The sequence below is a fragment of the Lolium rigidum genome, chromosome 3 (assembly GCF_022539505.1).
Source record: "Lolium rigidum isolate FL_2022 chromosome 3, APGP_CSIRO_Lrig_0.1, whole genome shotgun sequence".
In the NCBI taxonomy this organism is placed as follows: Eukaryota; Viridiplantae; Streptophyta; class Magnoliopsida; order Poales; family Poaceae; genus Lolium; species Lolium rigidum.
The window spans coordinates 252,867,226-252,873,512 of NC_061510.1; the positions used below are offsets into that span (position 1 = coordinate 252,867,226).

At 43.2% G+C, this 6,287-nt stretch overlaps 1 pseudogene; it reads right to left on the bottom strand.

The window, feature by feature from the left end:
• Window positions 1–201: 201 nt before the first annotated feature.
• On the bottom strand, window positions 202–4,821 carry LOC124699336 (annotated as a pseudogene).
• Window positions 4,822–6,287: the final 1,466 nt, after the last annotated feature.

Below are 6,287 nucleotides of genomic sequence, written 5' to 3' on the forward strand. Positions count from 1 at the left end.
ATAATAATAAATATTTATTATTATTTGCCTATAGAGTACTATGTCCAACACTCACAAACCAGTGTGCTTTGGGTAACGTCAAGCAAACGATTTTTTTATTAGTATTACCTCTAACGCTGCATTTCGCAATGCAGATGCATATGAGAGGTGGCTATTGTGATATCTAAAGCATCTATGTTTGATTCGTTTCTGATTTGCTTATTACAGGTCAAGCTGACTGCTACATGTGGGGTTGACGCACGGATACGCGCAGTCAATCTCCTTCACTCCATGGTCTTTACCGACATACCAATCCGCAACAGCTTCAGCGATCGTCTGTAAAACAAAAGAGGAAGAATGGGAATTGAAACTAAACTACGTATATCAATCCAGTTAAAAGAACGAACATAAAAAAAGACGACAAAAGACTAGCTGCGTTTATGCAGCTTACGGTAAAGTGACTCTGAACCTCACCTTGTTACCGAGTCTTAGGGAGATCGGCGAATGCCATGAGATTCTGAATGGCGTTTGGCAGTGGTTGAAGCATGAGTCGATGAAGAGTCCCCAACCACTCTTGTGTTGAGCAATCTTCAAATCCTCAATAATTTTCTTCCGGAATCCTGAAGTATGGAGAAAGAAATTTCACATGTAGTATGATACTAGTCACCAGATGAGGGTAGACAACACACAAGAGATTGTGAAACTAAGCTAACCATTAAGTGCCTCAATTTGAGTGGAAGTACAGTTTCCAATATCAGCTTTACACCTTGCCCATGATTGTCCCGGATCAGATCCGCCTGGCGCAACCACATTTCCTACCTAGAGAGCAGTTCGCCAGCTCGTATTTTAGCCATGAAATATACAAGTTGAAGGGAAAACAAAGATTGTAAATGATCACCTGATACGAATCATAACCAGAGTTCCGAATAAATGTTGGGGTGCTAATGCTCTTGGTAAGCTCAGGTGGAAAAAAACACTGCAGCAAAGAATTTTTTAAAAAAATGAAACTTGGCAGCTTAATACTATATCAAGGTAAACTGAAATTCCCTAGACAATGAGCGATTAACAACCTCTGTCGGATCCTTGTTTGCAAGACAGTCCTTGGGCAAAACTTTTCTCACATTCTAGAAAAAAAAGATTGAGAAAAGCTAATTCAACATTGATTGTTACCGAGCTGCATATACGAAACACTCTTTTTGTTGCAATGCATCCAAAACAAGAAAAAAAAGAGCCAGAACTTGAGGAAATCGGCAAATTAAACCTGAAGGTGAACAACTCCCCTGAAGATGGAGCGCATGAACCTTTCGCCTGATGAATCCTTTCTGTGGTAGAAGAGAGCTGGTACTTAACAATTCTACTAGGGATACTAGTTTCTGAAGTTTTTATTTTAATTATAAGAAATAACTTTCGACCAAGGATGCCCAGAGCCATACACATCAAGAAAGAATCCAGCATCTGAAAGGCACTTTACTGGAACCTCCGGAGGAAACGTGCACGAAATTTGTCGCAGTGCAGCAGTGCAGCAAGACCACCAGCAGAACAACCTGCAAGCAAGGCCTGAAAATTTGGACATGGCTCTGCTCAGATGCCGTTGTCAGATTATCATGACAGCGACGATATGCAGCATATGTATACAAAAATCAATATATAGCTGAATTAACCTGTTTAGCATTATCCATTCCTTTTCCCATGAGTTGGTCGACGACTGCTTCCCAGATACGCAATCCTCTGTAGAAAAGTTTGGTTCCATTCTACATCAACGGCACCACATCATCATCAGTTGAGGAATGAAGATAGGCAGGCAAATGGCCCAAATCAGAAGTGCCAGAATAATCACTCACCCGATCTTGGCCCTCCGCATCCCCGGCAAATGATCCCCCGTCACAGTACCTTATGTCAACTATATTCCAGTTGTAGAAATCTGATCACACACATGCATGCACCAATAATTGAAGTTTCAGAGTCAATCTATACCTAATAATAAAGGAGCTAACGTTTCCTTGGTTTGGTCCGTTAAAATACGTTTTCGTCCGCCGTTGGTTACGTCTTCAACCGTCAAACCTTTTTCGTCGGCCGAACTTTCCTTTTTGCTCATGTTGCACAGCGGAAAAAAAGAAGTGTTCACGACGAATACGTTTGACTGGGACTAGGACTCCAAGCTTGACACGAGGGTCTAGAGTCCGCGATTCCCGAATCCAACTCGATCATATTATATCCTACCGAATCTCGTGTGGGCGTCGACGTTTAGAAGGACAAGCTGCAGAACCGAGCGTGACCAAGGACGAAATCCGCAATATCCTGGATTATGTGATCGCCGAGAGGATCGAGTCGGATATACACGTGAGATCAAGGAGACGAGATCGACCACAGGAACGTCTGCTCCACCTACACCGCCCTGGGAGCGATCACGAGGTGACAGCAATGGCGAGCAAGAAGTCGTTCCTAGGCGGCTGCTGCTCCTTATATCTAGCACCTGCCCCGGAGCAACTCCTGATCTGCCTCAAAGCGTGTGTTTTCATCTTCTGGTCTTCAGTATAGTGAACTCGGTGGAGGCGATGAAGCCTTGAAGGTCCTCCGGCCTTCTGATCTGGTGATTGATTCCTGCACGTACTGATGCCTTGGAGTCCCGATTCTCGTTCAGATCAAGGCACGTTTGTTCCCACTCGGAGAAGTTGCGAGGTCATGCCTGCCCTCATGCTTGCGCGCGTCCGTGACAAAGGCGGCCGTGGTCGACACCAACTCACCAAGTACGCCATCAGTGCAGATCAGGAGCAATGCATGCCAGCCAGTGTATACAAGGCTAGAAAGATAGATCGATGAAGCTTGCTATACTCGATGAGGAAGGCCGTCGGCAAACACAAGCCCGTGTAGCAGCTCAGCTCATGGCCTCCTGCGCCCATTGGCCAATGAAAAAGTTGAAAACGTGAAGAACAGCAAGATCGCCCGAGACATGTGCTATCCACACGATGAGAACTTACAGTTTGTTTGCTCCCAGGAAGATGGTCCGTCGACCGTCGCCAAGGACATGAGCCATGCCGTGCAGCGAGTTGAGCCATGAGCCATGGTCATGCATGGCGCGCACCATGCTGACAGAACGGAAGGCGACTGCCTCCGGTAACTCGACGAGTCGCACGATGCGGATCAGGAGGTACATGGAAAGGCCCGAACAGTTTGGAGTTGCATAAGGTTCTGCCATTGTGACAAAAAAAATCACGTCTAGGTATTGTTTGAAGAAAAATACATGCTTCTTTCAAATAATAACTGAAGTTCTGTACGCCAAAAAGTTCCATGAAATTAAGAAGCTTCTTTTTTTGCGAGGAAATAATTAAGAAGCTTCTTAATTTGTTCTATGGCACAACAAGGAATTTATTGCATTTACTTGAGTCACCAACTAGAAAATGGTTTAATTGTTGATTCCTTTGGTGCAAATCTTCGGCTAACAAATAATAAATTGACTTATGGGCATACTGCAAGACTAACCATGCTTCTGCTCCATGCAACAAGATTGGACAATGCACTACTTTCAAGACTTTGCAACACCTGCATAATAATTAATTCTGAGTTGGCAGATCTTTTTCAAGGTTTGAAGAAATTTCTTGACAATTTTGTTGGTAGATCCTACTTGATCTTAAACTTTAAGGATGCTATTTATTTTACCTTCAATACTGGAAAGCGGAAGGACCAATTACTCCACAGGCCGTGGTAAATATTTGTTTAAACGAGGACAAGCCCTGTGTGCCAAATTCTTATTTTAAAAGATTTTATATATGCCTATGTCTAAAGTCACTTGGCGAATACATCCCACACTGCAAAAATATCCAAACGATTCAAACTATACAACACCGCGAAATAAATTGACTATTTGCTTGTTATACTATTCATTGCTAAATTTGAGATAAGTATAATTTTTTTTGAAATCTCTATTAAGATGAATATATGTAAGAGAAGTAAAAAAAAAATAGGAGAACGAGAGGAGCGGTTTTATGAGTAAAATATATCCAAGATAATAGAACCAGGTTATTCTCCGATGTTCTTAAGTTTGTGTTGGCCGATGTTCTTAAGTTTGTGTTGGCAATGTGACCAAAGTTATCATTGTCACATGTATTTTATTCACTATTTGATTGTTTTTATTTTATTTTTTTCCGTAGCAACGCATGGGTTTTGTCCTAGTCTCAACCTAAAGCGTTAAAGATTGGTTGGGGATCAAACAAGTTTATTTACGTACAGGGATTTTCCGAGCGATTGTTGCTGAGCATTCCTTCAAACTCTATTGGTTTCATGAACTTGGACGAACCAAGGTCAGTCAGTCTGCGGCTGGAGCAATCTTCGGTGGTGTTGCACCATGCTCCTCCCTGAATTTATTCAATTCATAGAGAATCAGCACTGACAGAGAGTGAATGTATCTTATGTTTGTTCGTTGCAGTTTCCAGATTTACATTCGGCACATGCACACAGAAAGAAAAAAAAACATGGATCGATCAGCATCACCTCAAGATTGAGGAGCCAGCTTCGTGTTCCGGAGCCAAAGCCTCTCCGGAGTTGGTAAGCCGGCGGGCTGCCATCCAAGCAGACTGTAAGGAGCAAGACGGAGCAAGCATATGCAATCACCAATCATGAGGCAGCCCCAGGACAGAGACAGACGCTAGTGCAAATGAACGCAAGCAAGGTTAGCTGCTGAGTACCCGCGCCCTTCTCCTGAGCGTTTGCGAGGAGGGTCAGCTCGACGAGCTCCGCTGCCGCCGCCGGCACCGATAATCGGGACAATAAGGCTGACACGGCCAGGAGCGTCATCGTGATGACGCGTGGCGCCGCCGCGAAGCCTGGCCGAGGCGCGGTCGCCATGGCCTTTGCGCCCAAGACCCAAACAACGCCCAGGATGGCTGTGGCGTCGGGGAAAGTGCAAACGTTTGTCAAACCGCGGAATGGAGAGAGAGTATGATCCTGATTACTACTCCGTATTATAATCCCATTTACGATCAGGACTGTGGAACTGACACAAAGAAAAAGCTTATCCATACTCAAAAAGTTTCACGCAATTTCCTGAAGGGACGTTTGTCAAGCACGACGGCTTTCCTTGGAGCAGGAGAAGAGCTTTTGATCTGTGCAGCGTGTACAATTCGAGAATACGACGAATATGATTGATTGGTGGTGCCATGCCATGACTTGGTCAGTTCACCAGTTCGACTTGGAGCGCTCAAAAGCAGGGAAGGCCATCATAGGATTCATAGCGAGTACAATAAAATCTAATCACATAACTATAAAAGATATAAAAGATAAGGCAAGCGAGTGCGCAGCCAGCCCACCTAGATTCGAATCCCCATCTCGTGGTAATTTCGCAGGGAGGGGCGAACTTTAAACCGGGTTATCATCCTAGCGTCCATCCGCGGGAAGAGTCTCATCCTACCTAACAACATATAGCCAAGGGAGGGATCATTCCCCCGTTGGTCAACGTTTTAACTATAAAAGATAAAGTATTATATTATTTAGTTGAAGAAGAGAAGGTAATGGACTCTTGGCGGAGTTGGAAAAATATGCACAACTTAGACATCGAGCTTGAATATGAGACCTGATGCACCAATACTTGTCGAACCTAGTGCATTGGTTGACTCAGTAGCTAATTGCTAGTAAAAAAAGTATTTCGACCCTGATGACCCTTTGCATCAGGGTAGCACCAAGCAGCTTCGCCCCCGCTCTCATGCAAAAACTAACTTTACAACGTGTTTCTAGACACTTTGTGAAAGTGAAAGATGGACCTTATATTGTAAAAAATGATATGTTTTTTTATAGCCAACTATTACACATTCTAGCTATAAGCTTTTAAATGAATCATACATCAGCATTCCTCCTAAAGAAATCAAGACATAATCTAACACTTCATGGTGACCACGATAAATCTAGGTAAGAATCACCTCACGCCTTAGAATCTGATCGAGGTTTGATAAGTTTGTTTCGGTAGGAATTTCGTATCATCATGGAATTATTATCAAGGTCTACTAAAACCAAAACTCGCATTATGTTTTCCTAAATAAATTTATAGAACTTTTTTTAGGATGTGTCTAGTACCGCCGGCTTATGCTGAATACAGTACTCAATTGGATGTAATGGTGTTTCCATATTATCATTGTCTAGCTACTATATATTACGTGAAAAGATGTGCTACCTCAATCTTCAAGTTGCCACCTGAATCTTCAAGTTGGCGGTTCGTTAGCGTTTCGGCTTCAAAATAATTCATGAGAACAACAGAGATTCCATTCTCAAAGAAAAGATATTTATTTTGGGCCGATAAAGGAAATGGAGATTACCAGTTC